The sequence below is a fragment of the Oncorhynchus keta genome, unplaced genomic scaffold (assembly GCF_023373465.1).
Source record: "Oncorhynchus keta strain PuntledgeMale-10-30-2019 unplaced genomic scaffold, Oket_V2 Un_contig_2206_pilon_pilon, whole genome shotgun sequence".
In the NCBI taxonomy this organism is placed as follows: Eukaryota; Metazoa; Chordata; class Actinopteri; order Salmoniformes; family Salmonidae; genus Oncorhynchus; species Oncorhynchus keta.
In genome coordinates, this window is record NW_026282741.1 from 337501 (window position 1) to 359216 (window position 21716).

Sequence of the window (21716 nt, forward strand, 5' to 3'; positions counted from 1 at the left end):
AGGTGTGTGTGTGTGTGTGTGTGTGTGTGTGTGTGTGTGTGTGTGTGTGTGTGTGTGTGTGTGTGTCTGTCTGTCTGTCTGTCTGTCTGTCTGTCTGTCTGTCTGTCTGTCTGTCTGTCTGTCTGTCTGTCTGTCTGTCTGTCTGTCTGTCTGTCTGTCTGTCTGTCTGTCTGTCTGTCTGTCTGTCTGTCTGTCTGTCTGTCTGTCTGTCTGTCTGTCTGTCTGTCTGTCTGTCTGTCTGTCTGTCTGTCTGTCTGTCTGTCTGTCTGTCTGTCTGTCTGTCTGTCTGTCTGTCTGTCTGTCTGTCTGTCTGTCTGTCTGTCTGTCTGTCTGTCTGTCTGTCTGTCTGTCTGTCTGTCTGTCTGTCTGTCTGTCTGTCTGTCTGTCTGTCTGTCTGTCTGTCTGTCTGTCTGTCTGTCTGTCTGTCTGTCTGTCTGTCTGTCTGTCTGTCTGTCTGTCTGTCTGTCTGTCTGTCTGTCTGTCTGTCTGTCTGTCTGTCTGTCTGTCTGTCTGTCTGTCTGTCTGTCTGTCTGTCTGTCTGTCTGTCTGTCTGTCTGTCTGTCTGTCTGTCTGTCTGTCTGTCTGTCTGTCTGTCTGTCTGTCTGTCTGTCTGTCTGTCTGTCTGTCTGTCTGTCTGTCTGTCTGTCTGTCTGTCTTTTGAAGTACCCTTGGGTGCCAGAAGTCCTCACAAGGGTAGTATAAAAAGAAGATTTACACTTTGGATGGTGTATCAATACACCCAGTCACTACAAAGACACAGGCGTCCTTCCTATCTCAGCTGCCAGAGAGGAAGGAAACTGCTCAGGGATTTCCCCATGAGTCCAATGGTCACTTTAAAACAGTAAAATAGTAATGACTTGGACAGGAGAACACTGAGGATGGATCAACAACATTGTAGTTACTCCATCATATTAACCTAAATGACAGAGTGAAAAGAAGGAAGTCTGTACAGAAAACATGCATCCTGTTTGCAACACAAACAGCACTAAAGTAATACTGCAAAAACGTGTTTTATCCTGAATACAAAGGGTTCTGGAGGGGGTTACAGTGAGATTAGTAGGAGAACAGAGACCTGGAGGGGGTTACAGTGAGATTAGTAGGAGAACAGAGACCTGGAGGGGGTTACAGTGAGATTAGTAGGAGAACAGAGACCTGGAGGGGGTTACAGTGAGATTAGTAGGAGAACAGAGACCTGGAGGGGGGTTACAGTGAGATTAGTAGGAGAACAGAGACCTGGAGGGGGTTACAGTGAGATTAGTAGGAGAACAGAGACCTGGAGGGGGGTTACAGTGAGATTAGTAGGAGAACAGAGACCTGGAGGGGGTTACAGTGAGATTAGTAGGAGAACAGAGACCTGGAGGGGGGTTACAGTGAGATTAGTAGGAGAACAGAGACCTGGGGGGTTACAGTGAGATTAGTAGGAGAACAGAGACCTGGAGGGGGTTACAGTGAGATTAGTAGGAGAACAGAGACCTGGAGGGGTTACAGTGAGACTAGTAGGAGAACAGAGACCTGGGGGGTTACAGTGAGATTAGTAGGAGAACAGAGACCTGGAGGGGTTACAGTGAGATTAGTAGGAGAACAGAGACCTGGAGGGGGTTACAGTGAGATTAGTAGGAGAACAGAGACCTGGGGGTTACAGTGAGATTAGTAGGAGAACAGAGACCTGGAGGGGTTACAGTGAGATTAGTAGGAGAACAGAGACCTGGAGGGGTTACAGTGAGATTGTAGGAGAACAGAGACCTGGAGGGGTTACAGTGAGACTAGTAGGAGAACAGAGACCTGGACGGGGGTTACAGTGAGATTAGTAGGAGAACAGAGACCTGGAGGGGTTACAGTGAGATTAGTAGGAGAACAGAGACCTGGAGGGGTTACAGTGAGATTAGTAGGAGAACAGAGACCTGGAGGGGTTACAGTGAGATTAGTAGGAGAACAGAGACCTGGGGGTTACAGTGAGATTAGAAGGAGAACAGAGACCTGGGCCACGGGGATTACAGTGAGATTAGTAGGAGGACAGAGACCTGGAGGGATTACAGTGAGATTAGTAGGAGAACAGAGACCTGGAGGGGTTACAGTGAGATTAGTAGGAGAACAGAGACCTGGGGGGTTACAGTGAGACTAGTAGGAGAACAGAGACCTGGACGGGGGGTTACAGTGAGATTAGTAGGAGAACAGAGACCTGGAGGGGTTACAGTGAGATTAGTAGGAGAACAGAGACCTGGAGGGGTTACAGTGAGACTAGTAGGAGAACAGAGACCTGGACGGGGTTACAGTGAGATTAGTAGGAGAACAGAGACCTGGGGGGTTACAGTGAGATTAGTAGGAGAACAGAGACCTGGAGGGGGTTACAGTGAGATTAGTAGGAGAACAGAGACCTGGAGGGGTTACAGTGAGATTAGAAGCAGAACAGAGACCTGGAGGGGTTACAGTGAGATTAGAAGGAGAACAGAGACCTGGAGGAGGTCACAGTGAGATTAGTAGGAGAACAGAGACCTGGAGGAGGTTACAGTGAGATTAGTAGGAGAACAGAGACCTGGAGGGGGTTACAGTGAGATTAGAAGGAGAACAGAGACCTGGAGGAGGTTACAGTGAGATTAGTAGGAGAACAGAGACCTGGAGGGGGTCACAGTGAGATTAGAAGGAGAACAGAGACCTGGAGGGGGGTTACAGTGAGATTAGAAGGAGAACAGAGACCTGGAGGAGGTTACAGTGAGATTAGTAGGAGAACAGAGACCTGGAGGGGTTACAGTGAGATTAGTAGGAGAACAGAGACCTGGAGGGGTTACAGTGAGATTAGTGGGAGAACAGAGACCTGGATGGGGTTACAGTGAGATTAGTAGGAGAACAGAGACCTGGAGAGGGGTTACAGTGAGATTAGTAGGATAACAGAGACCTGGAGGGGGTACAGTGAGATTAGTAGGAGAACAGAGACCTGGGGGGTTACAGTGAGAATAGTAGGAGAACAGAGACCTGGAGGGGGTCACAGTGAGATTAGTAGGAGAACAGAGACCTGGGGGGGTACAGTGAGATTAGTAGGAGAACAGAGACCTGGAGGGGTTACAGTGAGAATAGTAGGAGAACAGAGACCTGGAGGGGTCACAGTGAGATTAGTAGGAGAACAGAGACCTGGAGGGGGGTACAGTGAGATTAGTAGGAGAACAGAGACCTGGAGGGGGTTACAGTGAGATTAGTAGGAGAACAGAGACCTGGAGGGGGTTACAGTGAGATTAGTAGGAGAACAGAGACCTGGAGGGGGGTACAGTGAGATTAGTAGGAGAACAGAGACCTGGAGGGGGTTACAGTGAGATTAGTAGGAGAACAGAGACCTGGAGGGGTTACAGTGAGATTAGAAGGAGAACAGAGACCTGGAGGGGTTACAGTGAGATTAGTAGGAGAACAGAGACCTGGAGGGGGTTACAGTGAGATTAGTAGGAGAACAGAGACCTGGAGGGGGTTACAGTGAGATTAGTAGGAGAACAGAGACCTGGAGGGGGTTACAGTGAGATTAGTAGGAGAACAGAGACCTGGGGGTGTAGTGAGATTAGTAGGAGAACAGAGACCTGGAGGGGTTACAGTGAGATTAGTAGGAGAACAGAGACCTGGAGGGGTTACAGTGAGATTAGTAGGAGAACAGAGACCTGGAGGGGTTACAGTGAGATTAGTAGGAGAACAGAGACCTGGAGGGGTTACAGTGAGATTAGTAGGAGAACAGAGACCTGGAGGGGTTACAGTGAGATTAGTAGGAGAACAGAGACCTGGACGGGGTTACAGTGAGATTAGTAGGAGAACAGAGACCTGGAGGGGTTACAGTGAGATTAGTAGGAGAACAGAGACCTGGAGGGGGTTACAGTGAGATTAGTAGGAGAACAGAGACCTGGAGGGGTTACAGTGAGATTAGAAGGAGAACAGAGACCTGGACGGGGTTACAGTGAGATTAGTAGGAGAACAGAGACCTGGACAGGGGGGTTACAGTGAGATTAGTAGGAGAACAGAGACCTGGAGGGGTTACAGTGAGATTAGTAGGAGAACAGAGACCTGGAGGGGGTTACAGTGAGATTAGAAGGAGAACAGAGACCTGGAGGGGTTACAGTGAGATTAGTAGGAGAACAGAGACCTGGACAGGGGGTTACAGTGAGATTAGTAGGAGAACAGAGACCTGGAGGGGTTACAGTGAGATTAGTAGGAGAACAGAGACCTGGAGGGGTTACAGTGAGACTAGTAGGAGAACAGAGACCTGGAGGGGTTACAGTGAGATTAGTAGTAGAACAGAGACCTGGAGGGGTTACAGTGAGATTAGTAGGAGAACAGAGACCTGGAGGGGTTACAGTGAGATTAGTAGGAGAACAGAGACCTGGAGGGGGTTACAGTGAGATTAGTAGGAGAACAGAGACCTGGAGGGGTTACAGTGAGATTAGTAGGAGAACAGAGACCTGGAGGGGTTACAGTGAGATTAGTAGGAGAACAGAGACCTGGAGGGGTTACAGTGAGATTAGTAGGAGAACAGAGACCTGGATGGGGTTACAGTGAGATTAGTAGGAGAACAGAGACCTGGAGAGGGGTTACAGTGAGATTAGTAGGATAACAGAGACCTGGAGGGGTTACAGTGAGAATAGTAGGAGAACAGAGACTTGGAGGGGGTCACAGTGAGATTAGAAGGAGAACAGAGACCTGGAGGGGGGTTACAGTGAGATTAGTAGGAGAACAGAGACCTGGAGGGGTTACAGTGAAATTAGTAGGAGAACAGAGACCTGGAGGGGTTACAGTGAGATTAGTGGGAGAACAGAGACCTGGATGGGGTTACAGTGAGATTAGTAGGAGAACAGAGACCTGGAGAGGGGTTACAGTGAGATTAGTAGGATAACAGAGACCTGGAGGGGTTACAGTGAGAATAGTAGGAGAACAGAGACCTGGAGGGGTCACAGTGAGATTAGTAGGAGAACAGAGACCTGGAGGGGGTTACAGTGAGATTAGTAGGAGAACAGAGACCTGGAGGGGGTTACAGTGAGATTAGTAGGAGAACAGAGACCTGGAGGGGGGTCACAGTGAGATTAGTAGGAGAACAGAGACCTGGAGGGGGTTACAGTGAGATTAGTAGGAGAACAGAGACCTGGAGGGGGTTACAGTGAGATTAGTAGGAGAACAGAGACCTGGAGGGGGGTTACAGTGAGATTAGTAGGAGAACAGAGACCTGGAGGAGGTTACAGTGAGATTAGTAGGAGAACAGAGACCTGGAGGGGGTTACAGTGAGATTAGTAGGAGAACAGAGACCTGGAGGGGGTTACAGTGAGATTAGTAGGAGAACAGAGACCTGGAGGGGGGTTACAGTGAGATTAGTAGGAGAACAGAGACCTGGAGGGTTACAGTGAGATTAGTAGGAGAACAGAGACCTGGGGGTTACAGTGAGACTAGTAGGAGAACAGAGACCTGGACGGGGGTTACAGTGAGATTAGTAGGAGAACAGAGACCTGGAGGGGTTACAGTGAGATTAGTAGGAGAACAGAGACCTGGAGGGGTTACAGTGAGACTAGTAGGAGAACAGAGACCTGGACGGGGGTTACAGTGAGATTAGTAGGAGAACAGAGACCTGGGGGGGTTACAGTGAGATTAGTAGGAGAACAGAGACCTGGAGGGGGTTACAGTGAGATTAGTAGGAGAACAGAGACCTGGAGGGGTTACAGTGAGATTAGAAGCAGAACAGAGACCTGGAGGGGTTACAGTGAGATTAGAAGGAGAACAGAGACCTGGAGGAGGTCACAGTGAGATTAGTAGGAGAACAGAGACCTGGAGGAGGTTACAGTGAGATTAGTAGGAGAACAGAGACCTGGAGGGGGGTTACAGTGAGATTAGAAGGAGAACAGAGACCTGGAGGAGGTTACAGTGAGATTAGTAGGAGAACAGAGACCTGGAGGGGGTCACAGTGAGATTAGAAGGAGAACAGAGACCTGGAGGGGGGTTACAGTGAGATTAGAAGGAGAACAGAGACCTGGAGGAGGTTACAGTGAGATTAGTAGGAGAACAGAGACCTGGAGGGGTTACAGTGAGATTAGTAGGAGAACAGAGACCTGGAGGGGTTACAGTGAGATTAGTGGGAGAACAGAGACCTGGATGGGGTTACAGTGAGATTAGTAGGAGAACAGAGACCTGGAGAGGGGTTACAGTGAGATTAGTAGGATAACAGAGACCTGGAGGGGGTACAGTGAGATTAGTAGGAGAACAGAGACCTGGGGGTTACAGTGAGAATAGTAGGAGAACAGAGACCTGGAGGGGGTCACAGTGAGATTAGTAGGAGAACAGAGACCTGGAGGGGTTACAGTGAGATTAGTAGGAGAACAGAGACCTGGAGGGGTTACAGTGAGAATAGTAGGAGAACAGAGACCTGGAGGGGGTCACAGTGAGATTAGTAGGAGAACAGAGACCTGGAGGGGGTACAGTGAGATTAGTAGGAGAACAGAGACCTGGAGGGGTTACAGTGAGATTAGTAGGAGAACAGAGACCTGGAGGGGGTTACAGTGAGATTAGTAGGAGAACAGAGACCTGGACGGGGGTCACAGTGAGATTAGTAGGAGAACAGAGACCTGGGGGGTTACAGTGAGATTAGTAGGAGAACAGAGACCTGGAGGGGGTTACAGTGAGATTAGAAGGAGAACAGAGACCTGGAGGGGTTACAGTGAGATTAGTAGGAGAACAGAGACCTGGAGGAGGTTACAGTGAGATTAGTAGGAGAACAGAGACCTGGAGGGGTTACAGTGAGATTAGTAGGAGAACAGAGACCTGGAGGGGGTTACAGTGAGATTAGTAGGAGAACAGAGACCTGGGGGGTGTAGTGAGATTAGTAGGAGAACAGAGACCTGGAGGGGTTACAGTGAGATTAGTAGGAGAAGAGAGACCTGGAGGGGGTTACAGTGAGATTAGTAGGAGAACAGAGACCTGGAGGGGTTACAGTGAGATTAGTAGGAGAACAGAGACCTGGAGGGGTTACAGTGAGATTAGTAGGAGAACAGAGACCTGGAGGGGTTACAGTGAGATTAGTAGGAGAACAGAGACCTGGACGGGGTTACAGTGAGATTAGTAGGAGAACAGAGACCTGGAGGGGTTACAGTGAGATTAGTAGGAGAACAGAGACCTGGAGGGGTTACAGTGAGATTAGTAGGAGAACAGAGACCTGGAGGGGGTTACAGTGAGATTAGAAGGAGAACAGAGACCTGGACAGGGGTTACAGTGAGATTAGTAGGAGAACAGAGACCTGGACGGGGTTACAGTGAGATTAGTAGGAGAACAGAGACCTGGAGGGTTACAGTGAGATTAGTAGGAGAACAGAGACCTGGAGGGGTTACAGTGAGATTAGAAGGAGAACAGAGACCTGGAGGGGGTTACAGTGAGATTAGTAGGAGAACAGAGACCTGGACGGGGTTACAGTGAGATTAGTAGGAGAACAGAGACCTGGAGGGGGTTACAGTGAGATTAGTAGGAGAACAGAGACCTGGAGGGGTTACAGTGAGACTAGTAGGAGAACAGAGACCTGGAGGGGTTACAGTGAGATTAGTAGTAGAACAGAGACCTGGAGGGGGTTACAGTGAGATTAGTAGGAGAACAGAGACCTGGAGGGGTTACAGTGAGATTAGTAGGAGAACAGAGACCTGGAGGGGGTTACAGTGAGATTAGTAGGAGAACAGAGACCTGGAGGGGGTTACAGTGAGATTAGTAGGAGAACAGAGACCTGGAGGGGTTACAGTGAGATTAGTAGGAGAACAGAGACCTGGAGGGGTTACAGTGAGATTAGTAGGAGAACAGAGACCTGGATGGGGTTACAGTGAGATTAGTAGGAGAACAGAGACCTGGAGAGGGGTTACAGTGAGATTAGTAGGATAACAGAGACCTGGAGGGGGTTACAGTGAGAATAGTAGGAGAACAGAGACCTGGAGGGGTCACAGTGAGATTAGAAGGAGAACAGAGACCTGGAGGGGGTTACAGTGAGATTAGTAGGAGAACAGAGACCTAGAGGGGGTTACAGTGAAATTAGTAGGAGAACAGAGACCTGGAGGGGGTTACAGTGAGATTAGTGGGAGAACAGAGACCTGGATGGGGTTACAGTGAGATTAGTAGGAGAACAGAGACCTGGAGAGGGGTTACAGTGAGATTAGTAGGATAACAGAGACCTGGAGGGGGTTACAGTGAGAATAGTAGGAGAACAGAGACCTGGAGGGGGTCACAGTGAGATTAGTAGGAGAACAGAGACCTGGAGGGGGTACAGTGAGATTAGTAGGAGAACAGAGACCTGGAGGGGGTTACAGTGAGATTAGTAGGAGAACAGAGACCTGGACGGGGGTCACAGTGAGATTAGTAGGAGAACAGAGACCTGGAGGGGTTACAGTGAGATTAGTAGGAGAACAGAGACCTGGAGGGGGTTACAGTGAGATTAGAAGGAGAACAGAGACCTGGAGAGGGGTTACAGTGAGATTAGTAGGAGAACAGAGACCTGGAGGAGGTTACAGTGAGATTAGTAGGAGAACAGAGACCTGGAGGGGTTACAGTGAGATTTGTAGGAGAACAGAGACCTGGAGGGGTTACAGTGAGATTAGTAGGAGAACAGAGACCTGGAGGGGGTTACAGTGAGATTAGTAGGAGAACAGAGACCTGGAGGGGTTACAGTGAGATTAGTAGGAGAACAGAGACCTGGAGGGGTTACAGTGAGATTAGTAGGAGAACAGAGACATGGAGGGGGGTTACAGTGAGATTAGTAGGAGAACAGAGACCTGGAGGGGGTTACAGTGAGATTAGTAGGAGAACAGAGACCTGGAGGGGGTTACAGTGAGATTAGTAGGAGAACAGAGACCTGGAGGGGTTACAGTGAGATTAGTAGGAGAACAGAGACCTGGAGGGGTTACAGTGAGATTAGTTGGAGAACAGAGACCTGGAGGGGTTACAGTGAGATTAGTAGGAGAACAGAGACCTGGAGGGGTTACAGTGAGATTAGTAGGAGAACAGAGACCTGGAGGGGTTACAGTGAGATTAGTAGGAGAACAGAGACCTGGACTGGGGTTACAGTGAGATTAGTAGGAGAACAGAGACCTGGAGGGGGTTACAGTGAGACTAGTAGGAGAACAGAGACCTGGAGGGTGGTACAGTGAGACTAGTAGGAGAACAGAGACCTGGAGGGGTTACAGTGAGACTAGTAGGAGAACAGAGACCTGGAGGGGTTACAGTGAGAATAGTAGGAGAACAGAGACCTGGAGGAGGTTACAGTGAGATTAGTAGGAGAACAGAGACCTGGAGGGGGTTACAGTGAGACTAGTAGGAGAACAGAGACCTGGAGGGGTTACAGTGAGACTAGTAGGAGAACAGAGACCTGGAGGGGTTACAGTGAGACTAGTAGGAGAACAGAGACCTGGAGGGGGTTACAGTGAGATTAGTAGGAGAACAGAGACCTGGAGGGTGGTACAGTGAGACTAGTAGGAGAACAGAGACCTGGAGGGGTTACAGTGAGATTAGTGGGATAACAGAGACCTGGGGGGGGTAGTGAGATTAGTAGGAGAACAGAGACCTGGATGGCCTACTGCATGGAATGGGCCTGAGATTAAAAATAAATATTTAAATTAGAAATGTAGGACAAAACACACATCACGACAAGAGAGACAACACTACATTAAGAGATACATACTAAGACAACAACACAGCACGGTAGTAACACAACATGACAACAACATGGTAGCAACACACCATGGTAGCAGCACAAAACATAGTACAAACATTATTGGGTACAGACAACAGCACAAAGGGCAAGAAGGTAGAGACAACAATAATAAATCACACAAAGCAGCTACAACTGTCAGTAAGAGTGTCCATGATTGAGTCGTTGACTGAATAGTAAAGATGAGGTAACCTTTACTCTTCTGCTTTGTGAGTGGGAGGGGACTGGGAAAGTGGGAGGGGACCGGGAAAGTGGGAGGGGACTGGGAAAGTGGGAGGTAACCTTTACTCTTCTGCCTTGTGAGAGGAAGGGGACTGGGAAAGTGGGAGGGGACTGGGAAAGTGGGAGGGGACTGGGAAAGTGGGAGGGGACTGAGAAAGTGGGAGGGGACTGGGAAAGTGGGAGGGGACCGGGAAAAGATGAGGTCAAGCGTATTGCCTGCCTTGTAAGAGGGAGGGGACTGGGAAAAGGTGAGGTCAAGCGTATTGCCTGCCTTGTGAGAGGGAGGGGACTGGGAAAAGATGAGGTCAAGCCTATTGCCTGCCTTGTGAGAGGGAGGGGACTGGGAAAAGGTGAGGTCAGGCGTATTGCCTGCCTTGTGAGTGGGAGGACTGGGAAAAGGTGAGGTCAAGCGTATTGCCTGCCTTGTGAGAGGGAGGGGACTGGGAAAAGATGAGGTCAAGCCTATTGCCTGCCTTGTGAGTGGGAGGACTGGGAAAAGGTGAGGTCAGGCGTATTGCCTGCCTTGTGAGTGGGAGGGGACTGGGAAAGGGTGAGGTCAGGCGTATTGCCTGCCTTGTGAGTGGGAGGGACTGGGAAAAGGTGAGGTCAGGCGTATTGCCTGCCTTGTGAGTGGGAGGACTGGGAAAAGGTGAGGTCAAGCGTATTGCCTGCCTTGTGAGAGGAGGACTGGGAAAAGATGAGGTCAAGCCTATTGCCTGCCTTGTGAGAGGGAGGGGACTGGGAAAAGGTGAGGTCAGGCGTATTGCCTGCCTTGTGAGTGGGAGGGACTGGGAAAAGGTGAGGTCAAGCGTATTGCCTGCCTTGTGAGAGGGAGTGGACTGGGAAAAGATGAGGTCAAGCCTATTGCCTGCCTTGTGAGTGGGAGGGGACTGGGAAAGGTGAGGTCAGGCGTATTGCCTGCCTTGTGAGTGGGAGGGGACTGGGAAAGGGTGAGGTCAGGCGTATTGCCTGCCTTGTGAGTGGGAGGGACTGGAAAAAGGTGAGGTCAGGCGTATTGCCTGCCTTGTGAGAGGGAGGGACTGGGAAAGGGTGAGGTCAGGCGTATTGCCTGCCTTGTGAGTGGGAGGACTGGGCAAAGGTGAGGTCAGGCGTATTGCCTACCTTGTGAGTGGGAGGACTGGGAAAGGGTGAGGTCAAGCGTATTGCCTGCCTTGTGAGTGGGAGGGGACTGGGAAAGGGTGAGGTCAACCGTATTGTCTGCCTTGTGAGAGGGAGGGGACTGGGAAAAGGTGAGGTCAAGCGTATTGCCTGCCTTGTGAGAGGGAGGGACTGGGAAAGGGTGAGGTCAAGCGTATTGCCTGCCTTGTGAGAGGGAGGGGACTGGGAAAAGGTGAGGTCAAGCGTATTGCCTGCCTTGTGAGAGGGAGGGTACTGGGAAAGGGTGAGGTCAACCGTATTGCCTGCCTTGTGAGAGGGAGGGGACTGGGAAAAGGTGAGGTCAACCGTATTGCCTGCCTTGTGAGAGGGAGGGGACTGGGAAAAGGTGAGGTCAACCGATTGCCTGCCTTGTGAGAGGGAGGGGACTGGGAAAAGGTGAGTTCAGGCGTATTGCCTGCCTTGTGAGTGGGAGGACTGGGCAAAGGTGAGGTCAGGCGTATTGCCTACCTTGTGAGTGGGAGGGGACTGGGAAAGGGTGAGGTCAAGCGTATTGCCTGCCTTGTGAGTGGGAGGGGACTGGGAAAAGGTGAGGTCAACCGTATTGCCTGCCTGGTGAGAGGGAGGGGACTGGGAAAAGGTGAGGTCAAGCGTATTGCCTGCCTTGTGAGAGGGAGGGGACTGGGAAAGGGTGAGGTCAAGCGTATTGCCTGCCTTGTGAGTGGGAGGGGACTGGGAAAGGGTGAGGTCAAGCGTATTGCCTGCCTTGTGAGAGGGAGGGGACTGGGAAAGGGTGAGGTCAAGCGTATTGCCTGCCTTGTGAGAGGGAGGGGACTGGGAAAAGGTGAGGTCAAGCGTATTGCCTGCCTTGTGAGAGGGAGGGGACTGGGAAAGGGTGAGGTCAACCGTATTGCCTGCCTTGTGAGAGGGAGGGGACTGGGAAAGGGTGAGCTAAACCGTATTGCCTGCCTGGTGAGTGGGTGGGGACTGGGAAAGGGTGAGGTCAAGCGTATTGCCTGCCTTGTGAGAGGGAGGGACTGGGAAAGGGTGCGGTCAAGCGTATTGCCTGCATTCTGAGAGGGAGGGACTGGGAAAGGGGTGAGGTCAGGCGTATTGCCTGCCTTGTGAGTGGGAGGGTACTGGGAAAAGGGGAGGGGACTGGGAAAGTGGGAGGGGACTGGGAAAGTGGGAGGGGACTGAGAAAGTGGGAGGGGACTGGGAAAGTGGGACTGGACCGGGAAAAGATAAGGTCAAGCGTATTGCCTGCCTTGTGAGAGGGAGGGGACTGGGAAAAGGTGAGGTCAAGCTTATTGCCTGCCTTGTGAGAGGGAGGGGACTGGGAAAAGGTGAGGTCAGGCGTATTGCCTGCCTTGTGAGTGGGAGGGTACTGGGAAAAGGTGAGGTCAAGCGTATTGCCTGCCTTGTGAGAGGGAGGGGACTGGGAAAAGGTGAGGTCAGGCGTATTGCCTGCCTTGTCAGAGGGAGGGACTGGGAAAGGTGAGGTCAGGCGTATTGCCTGCCTTGTCAGAGGGAGGACTGGGAAAAGGTGAGGTCAGGCGTATTGCCTGGCTTGTGAGTGGGAGGACTGGGAAAAAAGGTGAGGTCAGGCGTATTGCCTGCCTTGTGAGTGGAGGGTACTGGGAAAAGGTGAGGTCAAGCGTATTGCCTGCCTTGTGAGAGGGAGGGGACTGGGAAAAGATGAGGTCAAGCCTATTGCCTGCCTTGTGAGAGGGCTGGGACTGGGAAAAGGTGAGGTCAGGCGTATTGCCTGCCTTGTGAGTGGGAGGGACTGGGAAAGGGTGAGGTCAAGCGTATTGCCTGCCTTGTGAGAGGGAGGGGACTGGGAAAAGGTGAGGTCAAGCGTATTGCCTGCCTTGTGAGAGGGAGGGACTGGGAAAAGGGTGAGGTCAGGCGTATTGCCTGCCTTGTGAGTGGGAGGGGACTGGGAAAAAGATGAGGTCAGGCGTATTGCCTGCCTTGTGAGTGTGAGGGGACTGGGCAAAGGTGAGGTCAGGCGTATTGCCTGCCTTGTGAGTGTGAGGGGACTGGGCAAAGGTGAGGTCAGGCGTATTGCCTGCCTTGTGAGTGGGAGGGACTGGGTAAAGGTGAGGTCAGGCGTATTGCCTGCCTTGTGAGTGGGAGGACTGGGCAAAGGTGAGGTCAGGCGTATTGCCTGCCTTGTGAGTGGGAGGACTGGGAAAGGGTGAGGTCAAGCGTATTGCCTGCCTTGTGAGTGGGAGGGGACTGGGAAAAGGTGAGGTCAACCGTATTGCCTGCCTTGTGAGAGGGAGGGGACTGGGAAAAGGTGAGGTCAACCGTATTGCCTGCCTTGTGAGAGGGAGGGGACTGGGAAAAGGTGAGATCAACCGTATTGCCTGCCTTGTGAGAGGGAGGGGACTGGGAAAAGGTGAGGTCAGGCGTATTGCCTGCCTTGTGAGAGGGAGGGGACTAGGAAAAGGTGAGGTCAACCGTATTGCCTGCCTTGTGAGTGGGAGGGGACTGGGAAAAGGTGAGGTCAGGCGTATTGCCTGCCTGGTGAGTGGGAGGGGACTGGGAAAGGGTGAGGTCAGGCGTATTGCCTGCCTGGTGAGTGGGAAGGACTGGGAAAGGGTGAGGTCAAGCGTATTGCCTGCCTTGAGAGAGGGAGGGGACTGGGAAAGGGTGAGGTCAAGCGTATTGCCTGCCTTGTGAGAGGGAGGGGACTGGGAAAAGGTGAGGTCAAGCGTATTGCCTGCCTTGTGAGAGGGAGGGACTGGGAAAGGGTGAGGTCAAGCGTATTGCCTGCCTTGTGAGTGGGAGGGGACTGGGACTGGGAAAGGGTGAGGTCAAGCGTATTGCCTGCCTTGTGAGAGGGAGGGGACTGGGAAAGGGTGAGGTCAAGCGTATTGCCTGCCTTGTGAGAGGGAGGGGACTGGGAAAGGGTGAGGTCAAGCGTATTGCCTGCCTTGTGAGAGGGAGGGGACTGGGAAAAGGTGAGGTCAAGCGTATTGCCTGCCTTGTGAGAGGGAGGACTGGGAAAAGGTGAGGTCAAGCGTATTGCCTGCCTTGTGAGAGGGAGGGGACTGGGAAAGGGTGAGGTCAAGCGTATTGCCTGCCTTGTGAGTGGGAGGGGACTGGGAAAGGGTGAGGTCAAGCGTATTGCCTGCCTTGTGAGAGGGAGGGGACTGGGAAAGGGTGAGGTCAAGCGTATTGCCTGCCTTGTGAGAGGGAGGGTACTGGGAAAGGGGTGAGGTCAACCGTATTGCCTGCCTTGTGAGAGGGAGGGGACTGGGAAAGGGTGAGGTCAACCGTATTGCCTGCCTGGTGAGTGGGAGGACTGGGAGAGGGTGAGGTCAAGCGTATTGCCTGCCTTGTGAGAGGAGGGACTGGGAAAGGGTGAGGTCAAGCGTATTGCCTGCCTTGTGAGAGGGAGGGGACTGGGAAAGGGTGAGGTCAGGCGTATTGCCTGCCTTGTGAGTGGGAGGGACTGGGAAAAGGGGAGGGACTGGCAAAGTGGGAGGGGACTGGGAAAGTGGGAGGGGACTGGGAAAGTGGGAGGGACTGAGAAAGTGGGAGGGGACTGGGAAAGTGGGAGGGGACCGGAAAAAGATGAGGTCAAGCGTATTGCCTGCCTTGTGAGAGGGAGGGGACTGGGAAAAGGTGAGGTCAAGCGTATTGCCTGCCTTGTGAGAGGGAGGGACTGGGAAAGATGAGGTCAAGCCTATTGCCTGCCTTGTGAGAGGGAGGGGACTGGGAAAAGGTGAGGTCAAGCGTATTGCCTGCCTTGTGAGAGGGAGGGGACTGGGAAAAGGTGAGGTCAAGCGTATTGCCTGCCTTGTGAGTGGGAGGGGACTGGGAAAAGGTGAGGTCAACCGTATTGCCTGCCTTGTGAGAGGGAGGACTGGGAAAGGGTGAGGTCAACCGTATTGCCTGCCTGGTGAGTGGGAGGGGACTGGGAAAGGGTGAGGTCAAGAGTATTGCCTGCCTTGTGAGAGGGAGGGGACTGGGAAAAGGTGAGGTCAGGCATATTGCCTGCCTTGTGAGTGAGAGGGGACTGGGCAAAGGTGAGGTCAGGCGTATTGCCTGCCTTGTGAGTGGGAGGGGACTGGGAAAAGGTGAGGTCAGGTGTATTGCCTGCCTTGTGAGAGGGAGGACTGGGAGAAGGTGAGGTCAGGCGTATTGCCTGCCTTGTGAGTGGGAGGACTGGGAAAAGGTGAGGTCAAGCGTATTGCCTGCCTTGTGAGAGGGAGGGACTGGGAAAAGATGAGGTCAAGCCTATTGCCTGCCTTGTGAGAGGGAGGGGACTGGGAAAAGGTGAGGTCAGGCGTATTGCCTGCCTTGTGAGTGGGAGGGACTGGGAAAAGGTGAGGTCAAGCGTATTGCCTGCCTTGTGAGAGGGAGGGGACTGGGAAAGATGAGGTCAAGCCTATTGCCTGCCTTGTGAGTGGGAGGGGACTGGGAAAAGGTGAGGTCAGGCGTATTGCCTGCCTTGTGAGTGGGAGGGGACTGGGAAAAGGTGAGGTCAGGAGTATTGCCTGCCTTGTGAGAGGGAGGACTGGGAAAGGGTGAGGTCAGGCGTATTGCCTGCCTTGTGAGTGGGAGGGGACTGGGAAAAGGTGAGGTCAGGAGTATTGCCTGCCTTGTGAGAGGGAGGGGACTGGGAAAGGGTGAGGTCAGGCGTATTGCCTGCCTTGTGAGTGGGAGGGGACTGGGAAAAGGGGAGGGGAACGGGAAAGGGGAGGGGACTGGGAAAGGGGAGGGGACTGGGAAAAGGTGAGGTCAACCGTATTGCCTGCCTTGTGAGAGGGAGGGGACTGGGAAAAGGGGAGGGGACTGGGAAAAGGGGAGGGGACTGGGAAAGGGGGAGGGGACTGGGAAAGGGGGAGGGGACTGGGAAAGGGGGAGGGGACTGGGAAAGGGGGAGGGGACTGGGAAAGGGGGAGGGACTGGGAAAGGGGAGGGGACTGGGAAAGGGGGAGGGGACTGGGAAAGGGGGAGGGGACTGGGAAAGGGGGAGGGGACTGGGAAAGGGGGGAGGGGACTGGGAAAAGGGGAGGGGACTGGGAAAGGGGGAGGGGACTGGGAAAGGGGGAGGTGAAAGAGGCAAAGATGGGAAAGAGAGAGTTGGAAAGGTTGAAGAACGCTGAGGCAGACTTCAGGAGGTTGTAGAACGCTGAGGCAGACTTCAGAAGGTTGTAGAACGCTGAGGCAGACTTCAGGAGGTTGTAGAACGCTGAGGCAGACTTCAGGAGGTTGTAGAACGCTGAGGCAGACTTCAGGAGGTTGTAGAACGCTGAGGCAGACTTCAGGAGGTTGAAGAACGCTGAGGCAGACTTCAGGAGGTTGAAGAACGCTGAGGCAGACTTCAGGAGGTTGAAGAACGCTGAGGCAGACTTCAGGAGGTTGTAGAACGCTGAGGCAGACTTCAGGAGGTTGTAGAACGCTGAGGCAGACTTCAGGAGGTTGTAGAACGCTGAGGCAGACTTCAGGAGGTTGTAGAACGCTGAGGCAGACTTCAGGAGGTTGTAGAACGCTGAGGCAGACTTCAGGAGGTTGTAGAACGCTGAGGCAGACTTCAGGAGGTTGTAGAACGCTGAGGCAGACTTCAGGAGGTTGAAAACGCTGAGGCAGACTTCAGGAGGTTGAAGAACGCTGAGGCAGACTTCAGGAGGTTGAAGAACGCTGAGGCAGACTTCAGGAGGTTGTAGAACGCTGAGGCAGACTTCAGGAGGTTGTAGAACGCTGAGGCAGACTTCAGGAGGTTGTAGAACGCTGAGGCAGACTTCAGGAGGTTGTAGAACGCTGAGGCAGACTTCAGGAGGTTGTAGAACGCTGAGGCAGACTTCAGGAGGTTGAAAACGCTGAGGCAGACTTCAGGAGGTTGTAGAACGCTGAGGCAGACTTCAGGAGGTTGAAGAACGCTGAGGCAGACTTCAGGAGGTTGAAGAACGCTGAGGCAGACTTCAGGAGGTTGAAGAACGCTGAAGGGTCCTCTGTAGCTCAGTTGGTAGAGCATGGCGCTTGTAACGCCAGGGTAGTGGGTTCGATCCCGGGACCACCCATACGTAGAATGTATGCACACATGACTGTAAGTCGCTTTGGATAAAAGCGTCTGCTAAATGGCATATATTATTATATTATATATTATTATTATATTATGAAGAACGCTGAGGCAGACTTCAGGAGGTTGTAGACTGAGACAGGGGAGAAGAACGCTGAGGCAGACTTCAGGAGGTTGTAGAACGCTGAGGCAGACTTCAGGAGGTTGAAGAACGCTGAGGCAGACTTCAGGAGGTTGAAGAACGCTGAGGCAGACTTCAGGAGGTTGTAGAACGCTGAGGCAGACTTCAGGAGGTTGAAGAACGCTGAGGCAGACTTCAGGAGGTTGAAGAACGCTGAGGCAGACTTCAGGAGGTTGAAGAACGCTGAGGCAGACTTCAGGAGGTTGAAGAACGCTGAGGCAGACTTCAGGAGGTTGAAGAACGCTGAGGCAGACTTCAGGAGGTTGTAGAACGCTGAGGCAGACTTCAGGAGGTTGTAGAACGCTGAGGCAGACTTCAGGAGGTTGTAGAACGCTGAGGCCGACTTTAGGAGGTTGTGGAACGCTGAGGCCGACTTCAGGAGGTTGAAGAACGCTGAGGCAGACTTCAGGAGGTTGTAGAACGCTGAGGCAGACTTCAGGAGGTTGTAGAACGCTGAGGCAGACTTCAGGAGGTTGTAGAACGCTGAGGCAGACTTCAGGAGGTTGTAGAACGCTGAGGCAGACTTCAGGAGGTTGTAGAACGCTGAGGCAGACTTCAGGAGGTTGTAGAACGCTGAGGCAGACTTCAGGAGGTTGAAGAACGCTGAGGCAGACTTCAGGAGGTTGAAGAACGCTGAGGCAGACTTCAGGAGGTTGAAGAACGCTGAGGCAGACTTCAGGAGGTTGTAGAACGCTGAGGCAGACTTCAGGAGGTTGTAGAACGCTGAGGCAGACTTCAGGAGGTTGTAGAACGCTGAGGCAGACTTCAGGAGGTTGTAGAACGCTGAGGCAGACTTCAGGAGGTTGTAGAACGCTGAGGCAGACTTCAGGAGGTTGAAAACGCTGAGGCAGACTTCAGGAGGTTGTAGAACGCTGAGGCAGACTTCAGGAGGTTGAAGAACGCTGAGGCAGACTTCAGGAGGTTGAAGAACGCTGAGGCAGACTTCAGGAGGTTGAAGAACGCTGAAGGGTCCTCTGTAGCTCAGTTGGTAGAGCATGGCGCTTGTAACGCCAGGGTAGTGGGTTCGATCCCCGGGACCACCCATACGTAGAATGTATGCACACATGACTGTAAGTCGCTTTGGATAAAAGCGTCTGCTAAATGGCATATATTATTATATTATATATTATTATTATATTATGAAGAACGCTGAGGCAGACTTCAGGAGGTTGTAGAACGCTGAGGCAGACTTCAGGAGGTTGTAGAACGCTGAGGCAGACTTCAGGAGGTTGAAGAACGCTGAGGCAGACTTCAGGAGGTTGAAGAACGCTGAGGCAGACTTCAGGAGGTTGTAGAACGCTGAGGCAGACTTCAGGAGGTTGAAGAACGCTGAGGCAGACTTCAGGAGGTTGAAGAACGCTGAGGCAGACTTCAGGAGGTTGAAGAACGCTGAGGCAGACTTCAGGAGGTTGAAGAACGCTGAGGCAGACTTCAGGAGGTTGAAGAACGCTGAGGCAGACTTCAGGAGGTTGTAGAACGCTGAGGCAGACTTCAGGAGGTTGTAGAACGCTGAGGCAGACTTCAGGAGGTTGTAGAACGCTGAGGCCGACTTTAGGAGGTTGTGGAACGCTGAGGCCGACTTCAGGAGGTTGAAGAACGCTGAGGCAGACTTCAGGAGGTTGTAGAACGCTGAGGCAGACTTCAGGAGGTTGTAGAACGCTGAGGCAGACTTCAGGAGGTTGTAGAACGCTGAGCCAGACTTCAGGAGGTTGTAGAACGCTGAGGCAGACTTCAGGAGGTTGTAGAACGCTGAGGCAGACTTCAGGAGGTTGTGGAACGCTGAGGCAGACTTCAGGAGGTTGTAGAACGCTGAGGCAGACTTCAGGAGGTTGTGGAACGCTGAGGCAGACTTCAGGAGGTTGAAGAACGCTGAGGCAGACTTCAGGAGGTTGTAGAACGCTGAGGCAGACTTCAGGAGGTTGTAGAACGCTGAGGCAGACTTCAGGAGGTTGTAGAACGCTGAGGCAGACTTCAGGAGGTTGAAGAACGCTGAGGCAGACTTCAGGAGGTTGTAGAACGCTGAGGCAGACTTCAGGAGGTTGTAGAACGCTGAGGCAGACTTCAGGAGGTTGTAGAACGCTGAGGCAGACTTCAGGAGGTTGTAGAACGCTGAGGCAGACTTCAGGAGGTTGTAGAACGCTGAGGCAGACTTCAGGAGGTTGTAGAACGCTGAGGCAGACTTCAGGAGGTTGTAGAACGCTGAGGCAGACTTCAGGAGGTTGTAGAACGCTGAGGCCGACTTCAAGAGGTTGTAGAACGCTGAGGCAGACTTCAGGAGGTTGTAGAACGCTGAGGCAGACTTCAGGAGGGTGTAGAACGCTGAGGCAGACTTCAGGAGGTTGTAGAACGCTGAGGCAGACTTCAGGAGGTTGAAGAACACTGAGGCAGACTTCAGGAGGTTGTAGAACGCTGAGGCAGACTTCAGGAGGTTGAAGAACGCTGAGGCAGACTTCAGGAGGTTGAAGAACGCTGAGGCAGACTTCAGGAGGTTGAAGAACGCTGAGGCAGACTTCAGGAGGTTGAAGAACGCTGAGGCAGACTTCAGGAGGTTGAAGAACGCTGAGGCCGACTTCAGGAGGTTGTGGAACGCTGAGGCCGACTTCAGGAGGTTGAAGAACGCTGAGGCAGACTTCAGGAGGTTGTAGAACGCTGAGGCAGACTTCAGGAGGTTGTAGAACGCTGAGGCAGACTTCAGGAGGTTGTAGAACGCTGAGGCAGACTTCAGGAGGTTGTAGAACGCTGAGGCAGACTTCAGGAGGTTGTAGAACGCTGAGGCAGACTTCAGGAGGTTGTGGAACGCTGAGGCAGACTTCAGGAGGTTGTAGAACGCTGAGGCAGACTTCAGGAGGTTGTGGAACGCTGAGGCAGACTTCAGGAGGTTGAAGAACGCTGAGGCAGACTTCAGGAGGTTGTAGAACGCTGAGGCAGACTTCAGGAGGTTGTAGAACGCTGAGGCAGACTTCAGGAGGTTGTAGAACGCTGAGGCAGACTTCAGGAGGTTGAAGAACGCTGAGGCAGACTTCAGGAGGTTGTAGAACGCTGAGGCAGACTTCAGGAGGTTGTAGAACGCTGAGGCAGACTTCAGGAGGTTGTAGAACGCTGAGGCAGACTTCAGGAGGTTGTAGAACGCTGAGGCAGACTTCAGGAGGTTGTAGAACGCTGAGGCAGACTTCAGGAGGTTGAAGAACGCTGAGGCAGACTTCAGGAGGTTGAAGAACGCTGAGGCAGACTTCAGGAGGTTGTAGAACGCTGAGGCAGACTTCAGGAGGTTGAAGAACGCTGAGGCAGACTTCAGGAGGTTGAAGAACGCTGAGGCAGACTTCAGGAGGTTGAAGAACGCTGAGGCAGACTTCAGGAGGTTGAAGAACGCTGAGGCAGACTTCAGGAGGTTGAAGAACGCTGAGGCAGACTTCAGGAGGTTGTAGAACGCTGAGGCAGACTTCAGGAGGTTGTAGAACGCTGAGGCAGACTTCAGGAGGTTGTAGAACGCTGAGGCCGACTTTAGGAGGTTGTGGAACGCTGAGGCCGACTTCAGGAGGTTGAAGAACGCTGAGGCAGACTTCAGGAGGTTGTAGAACGCTGAGGCAGACTTCAGGAGGTTGTAGAACGCTGAGGCAGACTTCAGGAGGTTGTAGAACGCTGAGCCAGACTTCAGGAGGTTGTAGAACGCTGAGGCAGACTTCAGGAGGTTGTAGAACGCTGAGGCAGACTTCAGGAGGTTGTGGAACGCTGAGGCAGACTTCAGGAGGTTGTAGAACGCTGAGGCAGACTTCAGGAGGTTGTGGAACGCTGAGGCAGACTTCAGGAGGTTGAAGAACGCTGAGGCAGACTTCAGGAGGTTGTAGAACGCTGAGGCAGACTTCAGGAGGTTGTAGAACGCTGAGGCAGACTTCAGGAGGTTGTAGAACGCTGAGGCAGACTTCAGGAGGTTGAAGAACGCTGAGGCAGACTTCAGGAGGTTGTAGAACGCTGAGGGCTGAGGCAGACTTCAGGAGGTTGTAGAACGCTGAGGCAGACTTCAGGAGGTTGTAGAACGCTGAGGCAGACTTCAGGAGGTTGTAGAACGCTGAGGCAGACTTCAGGAGGTTGTAGAACGCTGAGGCAGACTTCAGGAGGTTGTAGAACGCTGAGGCAGACTTCAGGAGGTTGTAGAACGCTGAGGCAGACTTCAGGAGGTTGTAGAACGCTGAGGCCGACTTCAGGAGGTTGTAGAACGCTGAGGCAGACTTCAGGAGGTTGTAGAACGCTGAGGCAGACTTCAGGAGGGTGAACGCTGAGGCAGACTTCAGGAGGCTGAGGCAGACTTCAGGAGGTTGTAGAACGCTGAGGCAGACTTCAGGAGGTTGAAGAACACTGAGGCAGACTTCAGGAGGTTGTAGAACGCTGAGGCAGACTTCAGGAGGTTGAAGAACGCTGAGGCAGACTTCAGGAGGTTGAAGAACGCTGAGGCAGACTTCAGGAGGTTGAAG

At 52.6% G+C, this 21716-nt stretch overlaps 1 protein-coding gene and 1 long non-coding RNA gene across 7 annotated transcripts in view; one reads left to right on the plus strand and one right to left on the minus strand.

The window, feature by feature from the left end:
* Positions 1 to 21716, plus strand: part of LOC118382827 (protocadherin Fat 3-like) — a 62269-nt gene that overhangs the window by 29899 nt on the left and 10654 nt on the right. The gene's annotated exons all lie outside the window — the stretch shown is intronic.
* On the minus strand, positions 2862 to 8832 carry LOC127921337 (uncharacterized). Of its 6 annotated transcripts, none has more exons than XR_008108718.1 (3): positions 8754 to 8832; positions 5108 to 5188; positions 2862 to 2893 (listed from the first exon to the last, which is right to left on the minus strand). It is a non-coding gene; the product is annotated as an uncharacterized LOC127921337 (long non-coding RNA). The 6 variants fall into 6 exon arrangements; XR_008108717.1 differs by lacking the exon at positions 8754 to 8832 and adding an exon at positions 7638 to 7716; XR_008108720.1 differs by lacking the exon at positions 2862 to 2893 and adding an exon at positions 4558 to 4589.